At 43.6% G+C, this 26,735-nt stretch overlaps 1 protein-coding gene and 1 pseudogene across 3 annotated transcripts in view; both read left to right on the forward strand.

Moving 5' to 3' along the window:
- GATAD2B (GATA zinc finger domain containing 2B) overlaps positions 1-26,735 on the forward strand; it is a 120,745-nt gene that overhangs the window by 32,316 nt on the left and 61,694 nt on the right. The gene's annotated exons all lie outside the window — the stretch shown is intronic.
- The window catches only part of LOC134730581 (perilipin-2-like), a 64,800-nt pseudogene continuing 38,065 nt past the window's right edge, over positions 1-26,735 (forward strand).

Here is a 26,735-nt window from a genome sequence, read left to right on the forward strand (position 1 = left end):
TGCCCTGTAAAATGATAAACCTGCCTACTATACCAAATCCTCGTAACAACAGTCAGAATTTTGACAAATCTTTATGTCACTGAATTGAAGAAAAGTGTCACTGTTTTTCCTGTAGGTTCCATGTGCTCCTCAATGCTAATGGGCAAATCTCAGCTAATAGACTGCTAGAAGTTTCCTCTAGGTAAAATCCAGACCAGACAGGTTTTTCCTCTTGTACTGTGTTTAGGTACAGCTTCACAGAACTTGATCCACTCCTCTGCATGAATATTTTCTTCCCTCATTTCAATAAAGAAGATTTCTTGGCCGGGCGCAGTGGCTCACACCTATAATCCCAGCACTTTGGGAGGCCGAGGCGGGCGGATCACGAGGTCAGGAGTTCAAGATCAGCTTGGCCAACATTGTGAAACCCCGTCTCTACTAAAAATACAAAAATTAGCCAGGCGTGGTGGCACGTGCCTGTAGTCCCAGCTACTTGGGAGGCGGAGGTAGGATAATTGCCCGAACCCGGGAGGCAGAGGTTGCAATAAGTCAAGATGGCACAACTGCACTCCAGCCTGGGTGACACAGGGAGACTGTCTCAAAAAAAAAAAAAAAAAGGTTTCTTACAAGTCTACTGGATACTGTCTAATGTTGGGCCCATTTTGATGACAAAATTATTTTATAATATTGTTGGACAGAAGCGATGAATGTCCAGAATTTCACATTGGCATATCTTATCCATCAATTCTGATTTTAAACTCCTTGACCATTTACTAGTCAGTTGTTATGAGCAGCTATGTATTCATGTATCCCTCTACAGTCTAGAGAGTTCTAGGTGAGTGATGATGCTTTGACCCTGAAAGACCCCTTTACTTATCAGTTTATTTATTTTTCCCTTGGATTCAATAGGAGGGAATACTTATTTAGTATGTTTAATATTTGGTCAGCTAGATCTTTTTTCCTAGATATCTGATCTTTAGCCTTTAGTGTGTCTTACCTTAACTAGTGGTAGTGTTCTATATACTATAATAGTCTTGTTACCTGTTTTACTTTTGAGTTTTGTGAGTGACTTATGCTGCTTCTAGCTAGGCCTGGGGATTCTGTCCCTAATTGTCTTGTCTTTTCTTTTTTTTTTTTTTTTTTTTTTGAGACGGAGTCTCACTCTGTTGCCAGGCTAGAGTGCAGTGACATGATCTCGGCTCACTGCAACCTCCGCCTCCTGGGTTTAAGCAATTCTCCTGCCTCAGCCTCCCAAGTAGCTGGGACTACAGGCGTCTGCCACCGCCATGCCTGGCTAATTTTTGTGTTTTTAGTAGATACGGGGTTTCACCATGTTGGCCAGGATGGTCTCGATTTCTTGACCTCATGATCCGCCCGCCTCAGCCTCCCAAAGTGCTAGGATTACAGGCATGAGCCACTGCACCCGGCCATAAACTCTGTCCCTAATTTTCATTGTGCTTATGTCTTTTAGTAATTATGTTAAATCTAGCCATTCCTTTTATTTTTAAATTTTAGTCAGTTTTTGGATAGGTGATATATGCACATGGTACAGAATTTACAATTGGAAAAAGTTTACAGTAAAAAAGGACATCTCTTTCTTTGGAGACAGAACTTAATCTACTTCTTTTCCCTCCCCTCCCCCCCCAATACTTCCCTCCTCTTACCCTTCCCCTCTCCTTTTTCCTTCCCTTTGCCTCTCCCCCCCACCTCTTTTTTTTTTTTTTTTTTTTTAATGAGACAGAGTTTCACTTTTGTTGCCCAGGCTGGAGTGCAGTGGCACGATCTCAGCTCACTACAAACTCTGCCTCCTGGGCTCAAGCAGTTCTCCTGCCTCAACCTCCCAAGTAGCTGGGATTACAGGCGCCCGCCACCACACCTAGCTAATTTTTTATATTTTGAGTAGGGATGGGGTTTCACCATGCTGGCCAGGCTGGTCTTGAACTGCTGACCTCAGGTGACCCACCCACCTTGGCCTCCCAAAATGCTGGGATTACTGGCATGAACCACCACTCCCGGCTGCCTTCCCTTTTTTCTTCCGTTTCCTTTTTTTTTCACCTCTTTCTTTCCTTTCCCTTCCCTTTTTCCTTTCCTTTCTTTTCCTTTTTTATTTGTGTGTTTCTTTGAGGCGGAATCTCACTGTCGCCCAGGCTGGAGTGCAATGGTGCAATCTCAGCTCACTGCAAACTCCGCCTCCCAGGTTCAAGCAGTTCTCCTTCCTCAGCCTCCTGAGTAGTTGGGATTACAGGTGCCCACCACCACACCTGGCTAATTTTTGTATTTTTAGTAGAGACGGGGTTTTGCCATGTTGGTCAGGCTGGTCTTGAACTCCTGACCTCAGGTGATCCTCCCACCTCGGCCTCCCAAAGTGCTGGGATTATAGGTGTGAGCCACCGCACCTGTCGGCATATTTTATTAAAGAAAAATTTTGCATGGTTTACTTTTTGCCAGTCTGTTCTGGCATGCGTTTAATGATACCAGAATCACCTGGCTTAACGATAGCCAGTGTACAAACTCTGTAGTATTTTCTGCATGCCTTACAGTTATTGTCACTGTAATGATGGATGCCAGTTTTGGCCAACATGGTGTTTAGTACTCTATTTTGGATTTCCTTAAAGATGGGCAGTTGGTGAGGATGACCAATTTCACTTTAAATAAGTTGGAGCCTAGAGTTGATCAACTCCAGCCGCTTTTTCATCCTCTGCGGCCACCAGCTTTCTGTCTTAGGTTCAGGATGGCCCCCAACCAAGAGCAGCTGCCAGGCTGGCTGGGAAGCAAGAAAGCCTGTTTCTTGTTCTGTCGTTTTTTTTTTTTTTTTGAGACGGAGTCTTGTTCTTTCGCCTAGGCTGGAGTGCAGTGGTGTGATCTTGGCTCACTGCAACCTCTGCCTCCTGGGTTTATGCGATTCTTCTGCCTCAGCCTCCTGAGTAGCTGGGACTACAGGTGCGTGCCACCACGCCCGGCTAATTTTTTGTATTTTTAGGAGAGACAGGGTCTCACTGTGTTAGCCAGGATGGTCTTGATCTCTTGACTTTGTGATCACTCGCCTCGGCCTCCCATAGTGTTGGGATTACAGGCGTGAGCCACCACACCAGGCCTCTTATCTTTCTTTTTTTTCTTTTTTTTTTTTTTTGAAACAGAGTTTCGCTCTTGTTGCCCAGGCTGGAGTGCAATGGCGTGATCTTGGCTCACTGCAACCTCTGCCTCCCGGGTTTAAGTGATTCTTCTGCCTCAGCCTCCCGAGTGGCTGGGATTGCAGGCATACCCCCATGCCTGGCTAATTTTTTGTATCTTTAGTAAAGACAAGTTTCTCCATGTTAGTCAGGCTGGTCTCCAACTCCCGACCTCAGGTGATCTGCCCACCTTGGCCTCCCAAAGTGCTGAGATTACAGGCGTGAGCCACCGCGCCCCACTGGCCTCTTATCTTTCTATTGATAATGTAGATGTTTGTAAATTTCCTGTGACTTTTTTTATTTTGTATTCTGAAGAACTTACATACCCAAATAGAGTACAAAGTAATTAACTTTCATGTGCCCACCACAAGCTTCAAAAATTACTAACATTTTGCTATTCTTTACAGTTAATTTTAATGTTGAAAATAGAGAACATATGAAAATAAGTAACATGTGAGTGTATTTTAAATTTGACGTTCACGCATCTACAACTTTCCTCTTGCCAGCTGTTTCCTTTTATGTTGTCTCCATCTTTCTCATTAGTGTAATTATGAGGGGGGTTAATTGTGTGATTGTCTTGAAATTCCGATAATTGGATGGCTCACAAGTCTACCAAGTTTGAGTGAAGTAAATTCTGAACTTGCCTGCCCAGAATGATTTATAAATATACATGGTACATTCTTTGTTTTTTGTGTGTTTTTTTTTTTTTTTTTGGAGACGGGGTTTCGCTCTTGTTGCCCAGGCTAGAGTGCAATGGCACGATCTTGGTTCACCAGAACGTCCGCCTCCTGGGTTCAAGCAATTCTCCTGCCTCAGCCCGCCGAGTAGCTGGGATTACAGGGATGTGCCACCACGCCCTGCTAATTTTGTATTTTTAGTAGAGATAGGTTTTTTCCATGTTGGTCAGGCTTGTCTCGAACTCCCGACCTCAGGTGAGCCACCACACCCGGCCTGATACATTCTATTTTTATTCAATAATTAGATCTAGTTCTAGTATAGCCTGTTGAACATAGCAATTCAATGAGGTGATTATTAAAGTGGAGGGCAAATTAAAAGATTTATGGAAGTCACTGACTGTATGGCTGTGATAACTTACATTTTAGTCTTAGGTTTTCTATTATTACTCCTCATGGTTTGGGGCTCTTAAGTCAGAGATTGAGTAGAACGTCACTATATAGAGGGTAGCTATATATTTTTTTCTTTTTTGCATTGTTTATGATTTCAGAGGATAAAGATAAGAGCAACCTTCACAACAGAAGTGAAAGATGAGAAGCTTAATGTAGAGTAAAATGTCTGAAGCTCTAAGTGAAACTGTTGATAAGCTGGGATTTCTACTCTTGGAACGCTAGAGAGGAAGAGACACTTAGATACTTAGTAACAGCAAAAAGCCAGGCCAAAAAGTAGAACTCAAGTGCTTAGAAACTCTGTGGCAAAAGAGATAAACGTGACTACTAAAACTACTTTCTCTTTCGTCTGTGGCACTTAGTTGATAACAGTTGTTAGCACATTTAGATGTTCAAGTTTAATTTTTATTGTCAGAAAAGTATGAACATTTGTGACTTGCCTAAAAAGAACTTGGTCCCCCTGCAAAGATAGAGGGAAGGTACAGATCGGAGTGAATGAAAATAATCAGCAATCAAGTATTAAGAAATGAAGTATTTGCACACCTCATCACTGGGAATCAATAGCATGCTGCTGATACAGGATGAGAATAAGTTAGGGATTTAGGACTATTCTAGTTAAGTACTATCTTGTAGACACTACTAGAGATACTTTGTCTTTTGGAAGACAGAAATTATTCTGTAGGTATTAAATACTAATATAATGCTCCATATGATTTTCATGTTTTTTTTTCCCAAGGATAGGCAGTGGAATCCCCCAGTTGCCTTAGGAAAATGTATACCACCCTTACAGAAGAGATTGGCCTAGACACATCTTGTGCTGTATGATAAATGAAAAAGTTGATCTGTTTACTTTCTCTGTTCCTGTATGATGATTAAGTCATTGAGTAGTATATGGCAGTAATTTTTTTTTTTTTTGAGACAGAGCCTCACTGTGTTGCCCAGGCTGGAGTGCAGTGGCATGATCTGAGCTCACTGCAACCTCCGCCTCCCAGGTTCAAGTGATTCTCCTGCCTTAACCTCCTGAATAGCTGGGATTACAGGTGCCTGCCACCATGCCCGGCTAATTTTTATGTTTTTAGTAGAGACAGGGTTTCACCATGTTGGCCACGGTGGTTTCCAACTCCTGTCCTCAAGTGATCCAGCCGCCTTGGCCTCCCAGAGTACTGGGATTACAGGCATGAACCACCACACCCAGCCTGCAGTAATTTTTTATGCTTATTTGCAATACTTGAGTCAATAGAAGTCTTGAAGGCCTCCACAGTTATCTTACTTCCTGTAAACCCATAATGAGTTAACACATTAAGGAATATGCTTTGACTGTGTACAGTGGCACACACCTTAGTCCCAGCCACTGGGACAACACAGCGAAACCTTGTCTCTTTAAAAAAAATAAAATAGGAGTACTACTTTGAGAACAGTACTCCCTAATTTAAATGCTGTCTCAGGACTCGAAGTCTTGTTCTCATTTCTTGTGTCTGTGTTAAGACCCAGTCCATATTCTGCATTATAAGGTAGTGTACCTAGTTTTTACTTTAGCCAAAATTTTGATAAATACATCTTCCCAAATAGTGGTAGACACTTACTTGTCAATCAATCAGTCACTGATTTGTAACTCCCAAGTGATTGAAAACTGACTTCCCTTGTTAGACTAAACTGCCTTTTTCCAGAGAACTCAGCAGTGCACATTAGCTTGGGTGTAATTCCCAATTTGTGTATCAGGGATTGGGAAAGCAAATGGTTTTCTTTGTATTAGTGCTTGATTGCCTGGTGTGCTATTTCTAAACATGTGGAGAGGAATCCTCATCTCCAAAGAACTGATGTTTTCTTTTGACCAGTTGAGCTATTTTCTGTTTAATGAAGAAAAAATGTAACTTTTTGACCATATGAATGGGGTTTGGCTGTTCTGTGATCTGATTTGTTGTTGTAATAGTAATTTTGAAGCATTGTGATCTGATTTCTCCAAATAGACTGGACCGACTCAAAGCAGACAGGACTATAAGAAGTAGGAGAGGACTAACAGCTAGATAAACAAATTTTGGCTTGTATTATTGGACACCAGTGAATAATTTTAAGTGTAAGTTAACCATTTAGCCATGTTTCAGCATAATGTTGGCTTTTTAAAAAAACAGCTATTTTTCGGCCAGGCGCAGTGGCTCATGCCTGTAATCCCAGCGCTTTGGGAGGCTGAGGTGGGCGGATCATGAGGTCAGAAGATTGAGACCATCCTCGCTAACACAGTGAAACCCCGTCTCTACTAAAAATACGAAAAAAAAAAAAAATTAGCCGGGCGTGCTGGCAGGCGCCTGTAGTCCCAGCTAGTCGAGAGGCTGAGGTCCCAGCTAGTCGGGAAGCTCAGACAGGAGAATGGCGTGAACCCGGGAGGCGGAGCTTGCACTAAGCTGAGATAGCGCCACTGCACTCCAGCCTGGGTGACAGAGCGAGACTCCGTCTCAAAAAAAAAAAAAAAAAAAAAGAGGATAAAAAACTATTTTTCAGTGTTTGTAATGGTTCTAATACTGATCTGATTGCTGAGTCCAAGGATATACAGTCATGCCTCACGTAATGGTAGTCCCATAAGGTTGTAACATCGTACTTTTGCCATACATTTTCTATGTTTAGATATGTTTAAACAAATACTTACCATTGTGTTATAATTGCCAGTATAGTAACAGACTATACTATATAGGTTTATAGCCTAGGAGCAATAGGCTATACCATCTAGGTTTGTTTAAATACACTTTACAATGTTCACACAACAGTGAAATCACCTAATCATGTATTTTTCAGAATGTATCCCTGTTGTTAAGCAACACATAACTGTATGTTAAAATGGGGACAAAGATTTAACAAGTTATTTATAAAATTTGTAAAGGGCAAAGATAACGACTGTTTTTGCCAGTTTATGATATTACTGAGTTTTTGTTAAGTGGTTCTATGAAGTTTATATTTCTTTTGTAGGAGTACCTTTAAGCATTCAGTTGCAATCAATTTGAACTCTGTTGCCTAAGCCTGGATATCACCTCTTTTCTTATGCTATTCTTTGTGATTTGATCCTCCCAGACAGCATTTATCAAATTCTTTTTGTATCTAGGTTGTACATCTTTAGATCTTTAGTCTTCCTTTTTTTTTTTTTTTTTTTTTTTTTTTGTAGACGGAGTCTTGCTCTGTCGCCCAGGCTGGAGAGCAGTGGCGCCGTCTTGGCTCACTGCAAGCTCCGCCTCCTGGGTTCACACCATTCTCCTGCCTCAGCCTCCCGAGTAGCTGGGACTACAGGTGCCCGCCACCACGCCCGGCTAATTTTTTTGTCTTTTTAGTAGAGATGGGGTTTCACCATGTTAGCCAGGATGGTCTCAATCTCCTCGTGATCCACCCACCTTGGCCTCCCAAAGTGTTGGGATTACAGGCATGAGCCACCGCGCCCAGCCCACACTCAGCTAGTTTTTGTATTTTTAGTAGAGACGGGGTTTCACCATGTTGGCCAGGCTGGTCTCGAACTCCTAACCTCAGATGATCCACCCGCCTCTGCCTCCCAAAGTGCTAGGATTGCAAGTGTGAGCCACCATGCCCAGCCCCCTTTTTAAAATTTAAATATTTTTCCTTTACTTGTCACTGACTTGAAGCTCATGTCCTTAGCTTTTCAGAAGTAGTCCTGGGTGAAATCATCTATGAGTGGAGATCATACATGTCTGTCAGAGAGTTTATGTTTTTACTTCCATCATATTTGGCTAATATTTTCTTTAATCCAGTGGGTAAAGTGGAGATTGGCAAGGCAAGCATGGTTACCCTGGAGAACTGGGCTTTTGAGCGCTGAGAAATGCTCAAGGCATCGTGGTATAGCGGAAAGCATATGGGCTTTGGAGCCAGCCTCTAATTGTGAGCTGTATGAGTGACTTCATTTAAGCTTTTTAAAATTTCACTGAATTAATTTCCATATCCAGAAGTTGGAGAACAGGGCTGGGCACATTGGCTCACACCTGTAATCTCAGCACTTTGGGAGGCCGAAGCGGGAGGATCTCTTCAGGCCAGTAGTTTGAGACCAGCCTGGCCAACATGGTGAAACCCTGTCTCTACTAAAAATACAAAAATTAGCTGGGTGTGGTGGCAGGCCCGTGTAATCCCAGCTGTTTGGGAGGCTGAGGCAGGAGAATTGCTTCAGCCCGGGAGGCAGAGGTTGCAGTGAGCTGAGATCGCACCATTGCACTCCAGCTGGGCAACGGAGCGAGACCGTCTCGAAAAAAAGAAATAAATAAAAAGAAAATGGAGAAAAGATCCTACCTTCCTGGCTTAGTGCATTAAATGCTCAGTGAATGTAGATCTTTTTCTTAACTTTAGATAATTTGGTATTCTTTAGGGTATCACAACTTGAGTGATATTTACCAAGAGGAAGTTTTTTTGTTTTTGTTTTTGAGATGAAGTCTCACTCTTGTCCCCCAGGCTGGAGTGCAGTGGCACGATCTCGGCTCACTGCAGCGTCATCCTCCCAGGTTCAAACGATTCTCCTGCCTCAGCCTCCCCAGTAGCTGGGATTACAGGCACCTGCCACCATGCCCGGCTAATTTTTTTTTTGAGGTGGAGTCTCGCTCTGTCGCCCAGGCTGGAGTGCAGTGGAGCGATCTCGGCTCACTGCAAGCTCTGCCTCCCGGGTTCAGGCCATTCTCCCACCTCAGCCTCCGGAGTAGCTGGGACTACAGGCACCCGCCATCACCACGCCCGGCTAATTTTTTTGTATTTTTAGTAGAGACGGGTTTCACCGTGTTAGCCAGAATGGTCTCGATCTCCTGACCTCGTGATCTGCCCGCCTCGGCCTCCCAAAGTGCTGGGATTATAGGCATGAACCACTGTGCCCGCAACGCCCGCCTAATTTTTGTATTTTTAGTAGAGATGGGGTTTCACCGTGTTGGCCAGGCTGGTGTCGAACTCCGGGCCTCAGGTGGTCTGCCCACCTCAGCCTCCCAAAGTGCTGGGATTATAGGCGTGAGCCACCATGCCTGGCAAAGAGGAAGTATTTTTAAATTTAGTTTTCACCTCACACAATTAAGTACTTCGGTTTTGGGTGAGTATGATTTAGCTGAAAAGAGTAGGGTCTCTGCCTACTATATAGTTCTTAATTTTCCAAGGCTCTGAAGGTACCTCTGGACTACTAATCAATCCAACATATAGAGGGAGATATAGTAAATGTAGAGTACTGCCTCAGCCTCTACAATGTTGAAGATTTAACTCATGGCAATCAATGGTAATTGCTACAGACAGCTTAATTGTATCTAAGCTTTTTATATTAAAAACTGATAAAAAAGAAAAAAAAAAAGACCAGTGCAGTCAGATGTATTCAGCAGACTTACGTGGGAATTATCTTTGAATGGGTTGTTAAAAAATAGACAATCATACTTACCATCATCAACATGGAACTAGTGAGCTTCAGTTTAAAATTCATAATTGGTTTCCTGTGGAAATGTGATGAATGAGAAGAAATAATCTATTTTGCTTGCGACATTTATCATGTTTTCCTTTATGTTGTAAAATCATAGCAGTGTCTAGATCTGGATACCTCTGATGGTCTCCTATTAAGAGGACCTTATTGTGACTGAGATAGTACGGTATCAACCACTTGAAGCTCAGCTTGTGTTGTAGATAAAGGGTTTTCCTTTGTAGTTTGTAAATTGTTGAATTTCTTATGCCAGTGGCCAGTACTACTTAGTTTTGATTTAGCTCGCCGGTGTTAGTTTTCTGAAAATTGAAGTTAATATTATGTGGCTCAGGAAAACTTTTATTTAGAAATAATATTTTTGCGTAGGGTGAAGATTATTTTTCTCCATGTTTGCTGGAAACTTTAATATTTGAGAACAAGGGCTTTGTGAGAGACTCTGATGGAGGCAGTAATTATGATGTGAATTTCAGAGGTCCAAATGAGGCAAGCATTTGGAATGACATATTCATGGGAGATATCAGTTGAAAAGTAAGAAAATCCCTCCCCCCTTGTTATTCCTTGTTACAATTTATAACTAGTTGATCAGATAGAGAAAGATCCTAGAGCAAAGGTCCTCAGCCAATAGACCTCCAAGAAAACAATTACCATTGCCCTTCTTCCTCTTTGGTTTGCTTAGATTTCTTCCCCACTATTTTCTGACCCCATATCAGCACTTTGGGGAAGTGAAAAGTCCTTATAAAATGATTGGAACAAGTTGCTCTAAAACAGAAAAGGGAAAGTTAATCAGAGACCAGGCTTAGGTATGTCTAGCATCTGGATTTGTCTATAGAATGACATAGGGATGTGTGTGTGGTAAGTGGGATGTGGTAGGTGAGGAGGTGCTAGAATGCAAAGAGTAAAGTGTTCTAGCTATGACACAGGAAAGTGGAATAATATTGCAATCATACAATGGCTGGGCTTAAAGCATTAAAAATTTTTTAAATTGCAGTAAAATATACATAACAAAGGCCTAAGCTGTTTTTAAAGAATGCATGGGTACTGTCTTGACTACTTTGCTGTGAAACCTTGCTATGCTTTGTGTTAGGTGCGGATTCAGCTGCCCTGAACGGTGTCAATGGATCGGGTTAAATCAGATGTCCTATCTGTGGGACAGCTTCAGGAAAAAAGAAAAATTAGTGAATACACCTGCTGTCTTATTAGTACCTGTTCCCTAGCACTAGCAATAGGGATAAAGAAAAGAAGTTTGGTGGGCAGTATGTCTTCATTTTGTTGTAATTTGGGGTGTGCTTTGGTACTGATGCTGCGATTTCCTATCTTGGATGTTGGCTTTGGAAACTAAACAGTTAAAGCATCATGATTTGAGAGGAAACTAGCTCTCATTCATGAAGACAAAGTTTGGCACTAGGCCGCAATGATGGGGGGATAGTTAGGGTGGGGAGACTAACAGACTTTTTTGTACCACAAATGACTTTTAAAAATTAAGAGATAATTCCATGTCCTGAGGTTATAAACCGGCTACAACTGGTTTTTCTCTCCCTCCCTCCTGCCCCCGCTAGGCATCATGGGTAAAAGTAAGCATCCCCCTGTTTCTTTTGTTTAATATAACAGTACACCATGTGATTGGCAGGGCAGTGCCCGCTTGGAGACCGGGTTTGTGCAGGGCTCTCAAGGGGGCTGGCACGCATGGGGGCCACCTCTGTGCTACAGAAAGAGCTTCTCTTACGGTAGAAAAGAGACGATAGAAAAGAGAAAGAAAGGGGACCCTCCACACACACATGACCCTCCACACACACACACACACACACACACACACACATACACGAAAAAAACCTAAACCCATCTCATTATTTTCCTCCTTTTTCTGTTCTCTTTCTCTGTTTCTTATCTCTCTCACTTTTCTGGAAGCTAGAGGAAGGAACGGAAAAATGTATACCTCTAAGTAGTTTTAACTGTCTTGCCCTCCCCAATCCTTATTTTTCTTTGCTAAAAGCAGAAACTCGAAATCTCTTTGAGTTCTTTCTAGTAGTTTTTGGCTATGTGTAGAAGGTAATATGCTGAGGTTTCTAATGGGATTGAAGTAATAAACACTGTTGCTTTAAAAAAATTTGTTGCAGAATTATTGTTTCTCATACAAAGCTCCTTTCGGTTTGGATCTTCTTTCCCTCTGCTTCATCCATTTGCTATAATGGTAAGGGTCTCTGGCTTCTAGTTGTCTTCAAGCTGAAGCAATAAGGAGAGTGTTATATTAAGGTTTTCTCTTTCTCCTTCCTCCCCTTTTTAAAATTTCTTTTGTCTGTAGCAGTGATGGTTCTAGCCTCCCCCTTACCCTCTCTACCCCTCCCCTTTTCCATGTCAGCTCCAACCCTGCTCTGTGAATGGAGTCAACCAGCTGACTGAGTGTTGGCATCATGCCAGGGGCTGCAAAGCAATGAGAATGTGCGCGCGCTCGTGTGTGTAAGTGTATACAGAACACAAAGGGAAAGGCCTGCAGTCTAGGAAATCACAGGCCATTATATAAGGAAGTCTGCGTCATCTCTGCTTGCTTGGGCTGATGGACAAGGAGAGGGAGGGGGGAGGCTTAGAGCAAGAAAAATACCCTTTTGACACATCCGCACATACACTTTTTTCCTTGCTGTCTTAGAAAGAAAAAGGTATTTGTGTTGTGGCAAAACGAGAGAGCTTCTGTGTGCAAGTGTTATTGACCATGTTCCTAGTAGAAGTAGTAACTGTCCTGGATCTCCTTTTTTATTTTTTTATTTTTTTGAGACAGGGTCTCTGTCACACAAGCTGGAGTGCAGTGATGTGATCATGGCTCACTGCAACCTTGACCTCCTGGGTTCAAGCTATCCTCCCAACTCAGCCTCTTGAGTAGCTGGGACTGCAGGCGTGTACCACCACACCTGGCTAATTTTTGTATTTTTTATTGAAATTTGGTCTTCCTGTGTTGTCCAGGCTGGTGGGTCTCTTCTTTCTGTTCCCATTCAAAGGTGTATGTGCTTGAGAAAAGAATGATTAAAAGAGAAATGCCTCCTGGATTTTACAGCTGTAGTTTGTTAAGATACTTAGGGGTGAGGAGCAAGGAGGCAGGGGACAGGCCACATTGTGTGGCTTTTTTGTTTTTTGTGTTTGTTTTTGTTTTTGACAGTCTCACTTGGTAGCCCAGGCTGGAGTGCAGTGGTGTGATCTTTGCTCATTGCAACCCCTGCCTCCCAGGTTCAAGTGATTTTTGTGCCTCTGCCTCCCGAGAAGCTGAGATTACAGGTGCCCACCACCACACCCGGCTAATTTTTGTAATTTTTTTTTAGTAGAGACAGGGTTTCACCATGTTGGTCAGGCTGGTCTCGATCTCCTGACCTCAAGTCATCCGCCTGCCTCGGCCTCCCACGGTGCTGGAATTACAGGCGTGAGCCACTGCGCTTGGCCGACTGTTTCTAATCATTCAGAATTGCCAAGGGTATAAGGGTGGGTGGGGGAGAGGGGTTGTTCTTAAGGAGAAGCAAAAAGCCAGATAATAGAGCAAGTAATATCTATTAACTACTCATTCGAGACTCCCCCTTCTTTTTTATTTCTTCTTTTCTGTTTAGTATGATATTATCAAAATGCAGTATTCTTTCCCTGCCATCTGCCAGAGTTAGAATTGTACAAAAGGACAGTCAAACAGCACATGGAAGGAAGGAAAAATTAGAGATTGTTCTAAGTGTCCATGCATTGCAAGTGTTACAATTTTGGGGTTCAGTTGTAGTGATTGTGTCTTTCATTGGCAATTAGGGGATCAGCATTCATTTAGAAATTATAATTCTGCTCAGTTTAGTATGATGTCTTTTTTTTTTTTTTTTTTTTTGGAGACAGTGTCTCGCTCTGTTGCCAGGCTGGAGTGCAGTGGCGCATTGTTGGCTCGCTGCAACCTCCGACTCCTGGGTTCAAGCAATTCTCCTGCCTCAGCCTCCTGAGTAGTTGGGACTACAGGCCTGCGCCACCATGCCCAGCTAATTTTTGTATTTTTAGTAGAGACGGGGTTTTTACCATGTTGGCCAGGATGGTCTCGATCTCTTGACCTCATAATCCGCCCGTCTTGACTTCCCATAGTTCTGGGATTACAGGCGTGAGCCACTGCACCCGGCCTGATGTCTTTTCTTAAATTCTCTTTATGTGCCTCCTAGGTGTGATATTTATGAAGCAGCTTTTGTGTTAGGTGAAAATGAGAAAGTGTATTAAAGAATAAAGTATGGGGCCGAGAGCGGTGGCTCATGCCTGTAATCCCAGTACTTTGGGAGGCCGAGGTGGGTGGATCACATGAGGTCAGGAGTTTGAGATCAGCCTGGCCAACAAGGTGAAACCCCATCTCTACTAAAAATAAAAAAAATTGGCCAGGTGTGGTGGCTCATGCCTGTAATCCCAGCACTTTGGGAGGCTGAGGCGGGCGGATCACGAGGTCAGGAGATAAGAGACGATCCTGGCTAAGACAGTGAAACCCTGTCTTTACTGAAAATACAAAAAATTAGCCGGGCGTGGTGGCTTGCGCCTGTAGTCCCAGCTACTCGGGAGGCTGAGGCAGGAGAATCGCTTGAACTCGGGAGGCGGAGGTTGCAGTGAGCCAAGATCGCACCACTGCACTTTCAGCCTGGGCGACAGAGCAAGACTGTCTCAAGAAAAAAAAAAATTAGCCAGGCATGGTGGTGGGCACCTGTAATCCCAACTACTCGGGAGCCTGAGGCAGAAGAATTTCTTGAACCTGGGAGGTGGAGGTTGCAGTGAGCCTAGATTGCACCACTGCACTCCAGCCTGGGCGACACAGCAATACTCTGTCTCAAAAAAAAAAAAAAAAGGAATAAAGTATGGGTCACACTGTTACAGTTGGTTTTATGTGAGTTTATTTTTGCTTCTGACCATTCAGAATAACAGCACTGATGGGGAGAGTTGGGAATGAGAGGGAACTTTCAAACTCGTTAATCCTGTAGTAAGAGTTTTTATCAGGTTGCAGTCTAGAGGAAATTCCTTAATTTGATTGGGAACTTGTATATTTTTGTTAAAGCCTGTAAATTTCTCTTCTTGCCACATCTTTACAAGCAATAGTCTTTGAATGTCTGTATTTTTTGGTGTTAATATCTGTGCTTTTTTTCCTTTTGTTAGGTAGTGAATATGAGGTTATTACTTTCTTTAAGGATTGTAGGATGAGCTGGTCACAGTGGCTCACAGCCGTAATCCCAGCACCTTGGGAGACCATCGCAGAATTGCTTGAGCTCAGGAGTTTGAGACCAGCCTGGGCAACATAGGGAGATTCCATCTTTACAAAAAATTAGTCGTGGCATGTGCCTGTGGTCCTAGCTACTCGGGAGGCTGGGGTGGGAGGCTGCAGTGAGCCATGATTGCATCACTGCACTCTAGCCTGGAAAACAAAGTGAGACCCTGTCTCAAAAAAAAAGAAAAAAAAAAAAAGATTGCAGGATGGGACCTACCACAATGGTTGTTCTGCTTATTCCCCAGGCTGCCTGTAATTATTTCCCCACCCCAAGGAGCTGGAGCCTACTTTTCTAAGTCCCTTTATAAGTAAACTAAGGAGTATTATTTCCTAGTCTGTTGAGTACTGAAAGACAAAATAGCAACAGACCAAACTTGCTACAACCTAGAGGCTAGGTAAAGATTCATTCATTGTTGTTGTGGGATTACCTAGTTCTTAGAAGTAATAATTACCCTTTTTTTTTTTTTTAAGTTTTTTTGAGATGGAGTCTCGCTCTGTTGCCCAGGCTGGAGTGCAGTGGCATGATCTCAGCTCACTGCAGCCTCTGCCTCCTGGATTCAAGTGATCCTCCCACCTCAGCCTCCCAGGTAGCTGGGATTATAAGCATGTGCCACCACACCCGGCTAATTTTCGTATTTTTAGTAGAGACGAGGTTTTACCATGTTGGTCAGGCTGGTCTGGAACTCTTGAGCTCAAGCAATTGCCCCACCTCAGCCTCCCAAAGTGCTGGGATTACAGGCATGAGCCACCATGCCCAGCTATATCCTTTATTTTTACCTTTTCTCTTGATGTTAGGAGCCAGATTAGTGAGGATAATCTTAGTGATTATGTAGTCATAATCAGCAAGGCATAAACCAGTACCTTCTCTTAATGGATAGATGAGAAATTTTTTTTTTTTCTCTTAACTCTCATAGGCCTTAATTGCTGTTTTGGAGTGGCTGAAGAGTAGTTTTGAAGTGTATGTGAAATCTGCCCTTTGGCCACGTCTGTCCCTTTAATTCTATTTATTTATTAGAGACAGGGTCTCACTTTGTTGCCCAGGCTGGAGTGCAGTAGTGTGATCATAGCACACTGCAGCCTTGAACTCCTGGGCTCAAGTGATCCTCTTGCCCCAGCCTCCCAAGTAGCTAGGACTGACTATAGGCATGTCACCATGCCTGGCTAATTTCATTATTATTATTTTTGGTAGAGACAGAGGCTCACTGTTTTGCCCAGGCTGGTCTCAAACTCCTGGCCTTAAGCAGTCCTTCTGCCTTAGCCCCCCGAAGTGCTGGGATTATAGGCATGGGCCAATGCAAAGGACCTTTCACTCTAATACTGCCTGTTCTTTTTTTCTTTTTTGAGGCGGAGTCTCGCCTTTCACCCAGGCTGGAGTGAAGTGGCACGATCTTGGCTCACTGTAACCTCCACCCGCCGCCCTCCCCTCACCAGGTTCGAGTGATTCTCCTGCCTCAGCCTCCCGAGTAGCTGAAATTACAGGCGCCTGCCACCATGCCCAGCTAATTTTTGTATTTTTAGTAGAGACGGGGTTTCACCATGTTGGCCAGGCTGGTCTCGAACTCCTGACCTCAGGTGATCTGCCCGCCTTGGCCTCCCAAAGTATTGGGATTATAGGCATGAGCCACCGCCCTGACCTTTAATATCACCTTTTCTAAATGATTGTCTGGCACATTTGCTTTCGTGTATGTCAGAACTTCTGTGCTGATTTGTAAGGTGACAGTAGGAGAAAGCTGTTTACCTCCTGTTCATTACCTCTAGGCAGCACACTCTAACTTGTCACATTTAAGCATAGCGACCTTTACAATCCTTGGTGCATATTACTGAGCAGTATGTTACCCACTGCAAGGTCATCTAGGCTCTTTCTTTCAAGAATGTGAGCCAAAGGTTTGTGTAGTAAACTCAGTGATACAGAAAAGACACTGTAAGAGCATGTAAACAGTAATAGTCTTTCATAAGAATTACTCTCTTACCAGTCTGGTTGGATCGGAAACCAAAAATGACAATATAAATAGCATAGTACGATGGTTAAGGACATTGACTCAGGTAAGACAGTCCTGTGTTTTAACCATGCCCAGCCATTTAAGGACTGTGAAATCTTTTTTTTTTTTTTTTTTGAGACGAAGTCTCACTGTGTTGCCCAGGCTGGAGTGTAGTGGCGCGATCTCAGCTCACTGCAGTCTCCGCCTCCCGGGTTCAAGCGATTCTCCTGCCTCAGCCTACTGAGTAGCTGGGACTACAGGCATGCGCCACCATACCCAGCTAATTTTTGTATTTTTTAGTAGAGGCGGGGTTTCATCATATTGGCCAGGCTGATCTCGAACTCCTGACCTCATGATCCGCCTGCTTTGGCCTCTCAAAGTGCTGGGATTACAGGCATGAGCCACTGTGCCTGGCCTGGACTGTGAAATCGTATGAAGTTACTCAGTTTATCTGTTTTTCTTTTCTCTCTAACAGGAGGATAATTATATCTCCAGAGGTTCTAAATGAGATAATGCATTGTGAAGCACTTTAGCACAATGCCTAGCACATAGTAAGAGCTCAGTGAATGTTAGCAAGATAGATATTCCTGTCTGTTGGGTTCGTTTATACTATTTTCATTGTTCTTACTAGTTTATTTTAGCCAGCTTGTAGCTACCTTTTTTTTCCCTCCAAACTCGTGGTAGGTCTATTGACCTGTATCAAGATCAGGAGTCAGCAAACTATAGCTGCTGCTTGTTTTGGTAAATGAAATTTTGTTGAAACACAGCCACACCCACTTGCTTACAAAAGCAGAGTTTAGTACTTGCCCCACAAAGTCTAAAATGTTATTATCTGGTCCTTTACAGAAGAAGTTTGTAAGAACCGCATGGTATAGATCAAGCTTGTCTAACCTGCAACTCTTGGGCTGCATGCGGCCCAGGACAGCTTTGAATGCAGCTCAGTACAAATTCAGAAACTTTCTTAAAACATGAGATTTTTTTTTTCTTCCAGCTCATCAGCTATCTTTAGTGTTAGTGTATTTTATGTGTGGCCCAAGACAGTTCTTCTTCCATTGTGGCCCAGGGAAGCCAAAAGGTTGGATGCCCCTGGTCTAATCAAGAGTCTTTTTTTCCTAGGAAAGTGACCTATGAAGCAAGTTCTAGAAATCAGAAGAGAAATAATGAGACTAAATTTGGCTGGGCGTGGTGGCTTACACCTGTAATTCCAGCACTTTGGGAGGCCTAGGCAAGAGGATCACTTGAGCCCAGGAGCTTGAGACCAGCCTGGGCAACACAGCAAGACCCCATCTTTGCTTACAAGAAAAAATGCTGGGCATGGTGGCATGTCCCTGTAGTCCCAGTTAGTTGGGAGGCTGAGGTGGGAAGATTGATTGAGCCTGGGAGTTTGAGGCTGCAGTGAACCATGAGCTGTGATGGAGCCACTGTGCTCCAGCCTGGGTGACAGAACAAGACCCTGTTTCAAAAATAAATAAATAGGCTGGATGTGGTGGCTCACACCTGTAATCTCAGCACTTTGGGGGGCCAAGGCGAGTGGATCACCTGATGTCTGGAGTTCAAGACCAGTCTGAGCAATATGATGAAACCCTGTCTCTACTAAAAATACAAAAATTAGCTGGGCATGATGGCATGCACCTGTAGTCCCAGCTACTTGGGAGACTGAGACAGGAGAATTGCTTGAACCTGGGAGGTGGAGGTTGCAGTAAGCCGAGATCGGGCCACTGCACTCCAGCCTGGGTGACAGAGGGAAACTCCGTCTCAAAAACAAAAACAACAAAAAAAACCCCAAAAATAAATAAATAAAAATTTAAAAATAGACTAGACTTACATGGACTAGAAGGAATTAATCATTTCAGATTTTTAGGAATAGGATTTTGAAGAAGGGAGGGTCCATTGACATGGCTAATAAGCATTAGGTGAAGGAAAGTACCATTTGAAGTTGGTTAGGCAGTAACAGCACTTATTTTTAATCTCTTAGGGGCACTTCATAGTAGTGTGTTGTCTTAGTCCATTTTCTGTTGCTATAACCTGAGACTGGGTAATTTATAAAGAAAATAAATAAATTTCTTTCCCTCTCTTTTTTTTTTTTTCTTTTGAGACGGAGTGTTGCTCTGTCTCCCAGGCTGGAGTGCAGTGGCACTATCTCATCTCATTGCAACCTCTGCCTCCTGGGTTCAAGCGATTCTCCTGCCTCAGCCTCCCAAGTAGCTGGGACTACAGGCACGCGCCACCACACCCAGCTAATTTTTGTATTTTTAGTAGAGATGGGATTTCACCATATTGGCCAGGATGGTCTCAGACGATCTCTTGACCTCACGATCCACCCGCCTCGGCCTCCCAAAGTGCTGAGATTATAGGCATGAGCCACCGCACCCGGTCCCCTCCCTACCTTTCTTCCTTTCCTCTTTCTTTTTTATTTATTCTCTGTCACCCAGGCTGGAGTGCAGTTGTGCAGTCATAGCTTATTGTAGCCTTGAACTCCTAGGCTCAAGCAGTCCTCCTGCCTCAGCCTCTCAAGTAGCTAGGACTACAGGCATGTGCCTCTGCACCCAGCTAAATTGCTTTAAAAATGTTTTGTAGAGATGGGGTCTCACTATGTTGCCTAGGCTGGAGTGGAGCTCCTGTACTCAAGCAATATATCCACCTTGGCCTCTCAAAAGTGCTGGGATTACAGGCATGAGCCACCATGACCAGCCCCAAGAAATTTATTTCTCACAGCTCTGGAGGCTGGAAAGTCCAGGGTCAAGGGGCCATATCTGCTGAGGGCCTTCTTGCTGGTGGGGACCTTGCAGAGTTCCAGAGTGGCACAGGGCATCACATGGTGAGGGGACTCACGAGAGACAGCCACATTGGCTTATATTACAGACCCACTCTTGAGCTAACTCGCCCCTTCTCTGAATAACCCATTAATCTGAGAATGGCTCAAGCACTTCCTAAAGGTCTCGCCTCTTAACACGCCTGCATTGGGCACCAAGTATCCAACAGATGAACTTCTGGGGGACACATTCAAATCGTTGCGGGGTATTAAAGCGAAGTACAAAGAAGAGAGATTTGCTGTCAAGTAGTTTGCATTAAACTTGGAAATAAATATGAATTGGTAGGTTACCTATTAAACAAGTGTGTTAGAGTAGCCTAGCAGTTTTCAAAGTGTAGTCTGTGGAATCCTAGAGAATAGACTCCTTTCATGGAGTCTGTGAGATCAGAATAGTTTCATAATAATACTAAGTCATCATTTGCCTTCTTCCCTGTGTTAACATTTGCAGTGATATCCAAAAGCAATGCTGATTAAAACGTTAGCATAACCCTGAGCAATAGCACCAAACTAGTAGCAGGCATTGTGTTCTTTATTGTCATGCAGTTTAAATTTGCAGTAAAAAAAAAAAAGTTTCATTTAAGAATGTTCTTTTTTTTTTTTTTTTTTTTTTTTTGAGACGGAGTCTCGCTCTGTCGCCCAGGCTGGAGTGCAGTGGCGCGATCTCGGCTCACTGCAAGCTCCGCCTCCCGGGTTCACGCCATTCTCCTGCCTCAGCCTCCCGAGTAGCTGGGACTACAGGCGCCTGCTACCACGCCCGGCTAATTTTTTGTATTTTTAGTAGAGACGGGGTTTCACCGTGTTAGCCAGGATGGTCTCGATCTCCTGACCTCGTGATCCGCCCGCCTCGGCCTCCCAAAGTGCTGGGATTACAGGCGTGAGCCACCGCGCCCGGCCAAGAATGTTCTTGATGAAGCAGTAAAAATTAATTTTATTTAATCTTGACCTTTTAGTACTTGGCTTTTGAATATTTTGTGTGATAAAATAGGAAGTACTCAAAAAACACTTCTGTTATATATTGAAGTACTATGGTTGTCTAAGGAAAAGTACTTGTACAGTTATTTGGGTTTCCAGCTAACTAGTTGTCTTCTTCATAGAACAACATTTTTACTTGATGAAAGAATAACCAACAAAGTAAGTTATTTAGACTTGGGTACTTGGCAGATGCTTTCTTGAAAATTTTCAAGGAAAACAACTATTTTTGCCCAGTGATAAAATTAAAGCAAAAATGAGAATTTTGGAAAGTTTATATACTCCACCATGAGACGGTCCACTTCCCAGTTAGTTTTGTGGTTTTTTTTTTTTTTGATATTATGTAATATGTCAACCTTCGAAAGAGCTGCATGACTTAGTGAACTAGAAGTTTTCACATGACCAATATATGATGTGACAAAATCAGATTTGGTGAGAGATCCACTCAAAGTATAAAGTAGACCAATGTATTTTAATGTAATAATACAAAAGTTCATTGATAGGGTTTCAGAGTTCACATTTGCTGCTAACCTTTAGAAATTACTGAGTTGCTTTTTTTTTTTTTTTTTTTTGGAGACAGAGTCCTCTGTCACCCAGGTTGGAGTGCAGAGGCGGGATCTCAGCTCACTGCAACCTCTGCCTCCCGGGTTCAAGTGATTCTCCTGCCTCAGCTTCCCAAATAGCTGGGATTACAGGCTCACGCTACCACACCCAGCTACTTTTTCATATGTTTAGTAGAGATGGGGTTTCACCATGTTGTCCAGGCTGGTCTCGAACTCTTGGCCTCAAGTGATCCGCCTACCGCAGCCTCTCAAAGTGCTGGGATTACAGGCATGAGCCACCGCGCCTAGCCTAGGTTGCTTTTTAAAAATTAAGTTAAATTTCACATGAACATCAAATTAACTTTTATTTATTAATTTACTAATTAATTTATTTTTTGAGACAGGGTCTCACTTTCTCACCCAGGCTGGAGTACAGTGACACGATCTCAGCTCACTGCAGCCTTGACCTACTGGGTTCAAGTGATCCTCCTGCCTCAGCCCCCCAAGTAGTTGGGACTACAGGCACGGGCCACCATGCCCTGCTAAAGAATTAACCATTTAAAAGTGTACAATTCAGGCTGGGCATGGTGTCTCATGCCTGTAATCCCAGCACCTTGGGAGGCTGAAGTGGGCGGATCACTTGAGGCCAGGAGGTCGAGACCAGCCTGCCCAACGTGGTAAAACCCGTCTCTACTAAAAATACAAAAATTAGCCAGACTTAGCAGTGCATACCTGTAGTCCCAGCTGCTCGGGAGGCTGAGGCAGGAGAATTGCTTCAGTAATATCAAGGAAAATATCCACGATTCTAATAAATTTAAGAGGCTGTTAAAAATGCCTCTCTCTCTGGCTGGGTACGGTGGCTTACACCTGTAATCCCAGCACTTTGGGAGGCCAAGGCAGATGGATCACTAGGTCAGGAGTTTGAGACCAGCCTGGCCAACATGGCAAACCCCATCTCTACTAAAAATACAAAAAAACAAGTGGCCGGGTGTGGTCGCTCACGCCTGTAATCCCAGCACTTTGGGAGACTGAGGTGGGCAGATCACAAGGTCAGGAGTTTGAGACCAGCCTGCCTGACATAGTGAAACCCCGTCTCTATTAAAAATAGAAAAATTAGCCGGGCATGGTGGTGCTCACCTGTAGTCCCAGCTACTTGGGAGGCTGAGGCAAGAGAATCACTTGAACCTGGGAGGCAGAGGTTGTGGTGAGCCGAGATCGCGCCACTGCACTCCAGCCTGGGCAACAGAGCGAGACTGTCTCAAAAAAAAAACAACAACAAAAAAAAAACACCAGGCGTGGTAGCACCCATCTGTAATCCCAGCTACTCCAGAGGCTGAGGCAAGAGGGGAGGCAGAGGTTGCAGTGAGCCAAGATCGTGCCACTGCACTCCAGCCTGGGCGACAGAGCAAGACTCCGTCTTGGGGAAAAACAAAAAAAACTTCTCTCCAGTATCAGTATGAAATAATGGGTTCTCATGTATACACATATACACAGGTTTGAGTATCCCTTATCTAAAATGCCTGAAACCAGAAGTGTTTCCAATGTTGGATTTTTTTGGATTTTGGGATATTTCTGTATACATAGTGAGGTATCATGGGGGTGAGACTGAAGCCTAAACACAAAATTGATTTGTTTCATATATACCTTAAACATATAGCTTGAAGGTCATTTTATAACAACATTTTGTGCATAAAGCAAAGTTTTGACTGCATTTGACGGCATTTTGATGTGGAATTTTTTTCACATTTTGAAGTACTTTGGATTTTTTCCTTTTTTTTGAGACGGAGTCTCGCTCTGTCACCCAGGCTGGAGTGCAGTGACGTGATCTCTGCTCACTGCAAGCTCTGCCTCCTGGGTTCACGCCATTCTCCTGCCTCAGCCTCCCGAGTAGCTGAGACTATAGGTGCCCACCACCACGTCCGGTTAATTTTTTAAAATTTTTTAGTAGAGACGGGGTTTCACTGTGTTAGCCAGGATGGTTTCGATCTCCTGACCTCGTGATCTGCCCGCCTTGGCCTCCCATAGTGCTGGAATTACAGGCGTGAGCCACTGTGCCTCGCCGGATTTTTTCCTTTTTTTAGTAAAAAGTAGAGACAGGGTGACCAGGTACAGTGGCTCATGCTTGCAATCCCAGCACTTTGGAGGCCGAGGCAGGTGGATCTTTTGAGGCCCGGAGTTCGAGACCAGCCTGGCCAACATGATGAAACCCTATCTCTACTAAAAATACAAAACATTAGCGCTGGGCATAGTGGCAGGCCCGTGTAATCCCAGCTACTCAGAAGGCTGAGGCAGGAGAATTGCTGCTGGAATCTGGGAGGCAGAGGTTGCAGTGAGCCGAGATTGTGCCTGGATGACAGAGCCAGACTTCATCTCAAAAAAAAAGAAAAATGTAGAGACAGGGTTTTGCCATGTTGCCCCAGCTGGTCTTGAACTCCTGGGCTCAAGGCATCTGCCGCCTCAGCCTCCCAAAGTGCTGGGATTATAGGTGTGAGTCACCACACCTGACCCAATTTGGATTTTCTGATGAGGGATCTTCAAGCGGTACACACATATGCAAATATAGATATAGAAAAAGATATGGATGTTATGTGTGTATGCATGCATTTTATTTCCTTTTCTGAAAGGGCCTGGAAGTAGTGACACCACCTAGCAGTGAGCACACCTGACACCAGATCTTGGTTTCACAACACCATTCTCCAATAAGAGGAACCAGAGCTGCTTGGAGAAATGGCTAGGGCAGATAAAAAAAGATGATGAACCTGGAACATCGTGTGGATACCAGAAGCTAATAAATTGCCAAAAAAGTGATAGAGAACCAGCTTGAAGGAGCTTTCAATGGCCAGATCTGGGACAGTTTGAAAAACAAATAATGATAAATAGATTATAACCCATGGGGTAAAATAAATATCCATAAGTTTATGCTGCTATAAATAAATATGGGAAAGAAAACAATTGTTTTCTGCAGTGAAACTCAAGTTGATAAATAGAAAAGGAATAATGGAAACATTAGGCAAATACTACAGTATTTGTTGCAGGCAAGAGTTGTCTCTTTTTTTTTTTGAGATGGAGTCTTGCTCTGTCGCCTGGGCTGTAGTGCAGTGGCACTATCTTGGCTCACTGCAACCTCTGCCTCCCGGGTTCAAGTGATTCTTCCGGCTCAGCCTCTCAAGTAGCTGGGACTACAGGCACCCACCATCATGCCTGGCTAACTTTTGTATTTTTGTAGAGAGGGGGTTTCACCATGTTGGTCAGGCTGGTCTTGAACTCTTGACCTCAGGTGATCTGCCTGCCTTGACCTCCCAAAGTGCTGGGATTACAGGCGTGAGCCACTGTGCCCAGCAAGAATTGTCTTTGTATGCTAAAATTAATATGTGGAATTTTGATTGGAGATGGGATATTTACGTAGTGGCTTCTAAGTATCTCTCCGTCATAACATATCAGTGGAGAAATCTATCAGATACCACCTTAATCAAGCGATTGAGTTAACGTTTCTAGTAATACAGCATACTGACATCATGTACTTTCTGATACGATACACTGAAAAAGGCATATTACTTCTGTGATATTCTCACCAAAAACACATAACCTCAGTCTGATTATGAGAAAACATCAGACAGACCCAAATTAAGGGGCACTTTTCAAAAGAACTGGTCACTGTTCTTCAAAAGTATCAAGGTGAAGACAGACTAAGAAACTCACAGATTGGGAGGAGACCAAGGAAGGACACATGACAACTAAATGTGGGGTTGTGGATTGTGTCCTGGATCTGAAAAGGATATTAGTAGGGGCTGGACATGGTTGCTTACGCCTGTAATCCTAGCACATTGGGAGGCCAAGGCAGGTGGATCATCTGAGGTCAGGAGTTCGAGACTAACCTGGCCAGTGTGGTGCAACCCGTCTCTACTAAAAATACGAAACTAGCCAGGTGTGGTGGTGCGTGCCTGTAGTCCTAGCTACTCGGGAGGCTGAGGCAGGAGAATGGCTTGAACCCAGGAGGGGAGGCTGCAGTGAGCCAAGATGGTGCCACTGCACTCCACCCTGGGTGACGGAGCAAGAATCTCTCCAAAAAAAAAAAAAAAAAAGTATATAGTATATATATTAGTGGGAAAACTGGTGACATGTGAATAAGATCTGTAGAGTAGTTAATAAACACTATTGTTTCCTGGTTTCAATAATTGTACTGTGTTTATATGTTAACATTTAGGGGAGCAGGGTGAAGAATATTTGAAACTTCTGTAAGTCTAAAATTATTTCAGAACTTAATTTTAAAACATAAGTTTATTAAAGACTTTAAATTTTTTAAAAAAGAACTCCTACCTTCCTGTGTATCTGTGTGAGACCACATCCACCCCCACCCCCCGTCCCCCATGCTGTTAACTAGAACAACATCACTGCACATTGAATGCAGAGGCAGCTATGAGAATCCAGCTGTCTGCTATTAAGCCAGACATTAAAGAGATTTGTAAAAATATAAAACAAAGCCACTTTTCTCACTAAATTGTTCCGTTATTTTGGAAAATATTTTTCATAAAGAAGTTATGTTAACATGGAATGGGTTTATTTTTAAATGCATTAATAATTTTAAATTTTTTATTTTCTTTTATTTATTTATTTATTTTTGAGATGGAGTCTGCCTCTGTCCACCCAGTCTAGAGTGCAGTGGCACGATCTCAGCTCAATGCAACCTCCTCCCTCCCGGGTTCGAGCAGTTCTTCTGCCTCAGCCTCCTGAGTAGCTGGGACTACAGGTGTGCACCACCACGCCTGGCTAATTTTTGTACTTTTTAAGTAAAGACGGGGTTTCACCATATTGGCCAGGCTGGTCTTGAACTCCTGACCTCAGGTGATCTGCCCACCTCGGCCTCCCAGAGTGCTGGGATTATAGGCGTGAGCCACTGTGCCTGGCCTAAAATTTTATTTTAATTCTGTTTCTAATATGGTGACTCTTTTTTTTGTTGTTTTTTGAGACGGAGTCTCACTCTGTCGCGAAGGATGGAGTGCAGTGGCACCGTGTTGGCTCACTGCAACCTCTGTCTCCTGGGTTCAAGCAATTCTCCTGCCCCAGCCTCCTGAGTAGTTAAGATTACAGATGCTCACCACCATGCCCAGCTTGTATTTATATTTTTAGTAGAAACGGGGTTTCACCATGTTGGCCATGGTGGTCTTGAACTCCTGACCTCAGGTGATCCACCCGCCTCAGCCTCCCAAAGTGCTGGGATTACAGGCTCACGTGAGCCACCGCGCCTGGCCTCTTATGTGACTCTTAGTTACTGCTCTCTTTGGGGTCCTTGATTTTATTTATTTATTTATTTAGAGACAGGGTCTTGCTCTGTCACCCAAGCTGGAGTACAGTGCTGCAATCATAGCTCACTGTGACCTCAAACTCCTGAGTCCAGACACTCCTCTTGCCTCAGCCTCCCAAGCGGGTGTCTTCCATAGTCATTCATGTCAGATTATTTTCTCTGATTTGCCAAATTTATTTCTAACCTCCTGGTTG

The sequence above is a fragment of the Pan paniscus genome, chromosome 1 (genome assembly GCF_029289425.2).
Source record: "Pan paniscus chromosome 1, NHGRI_mPanPan1-v2.0_pri, whole genome shotgun sequence".
NCBI lineage: Eukaryota > Metazoa > Chordata > Mammalia > Primates > Hominidae > Pan > Pan paniscus.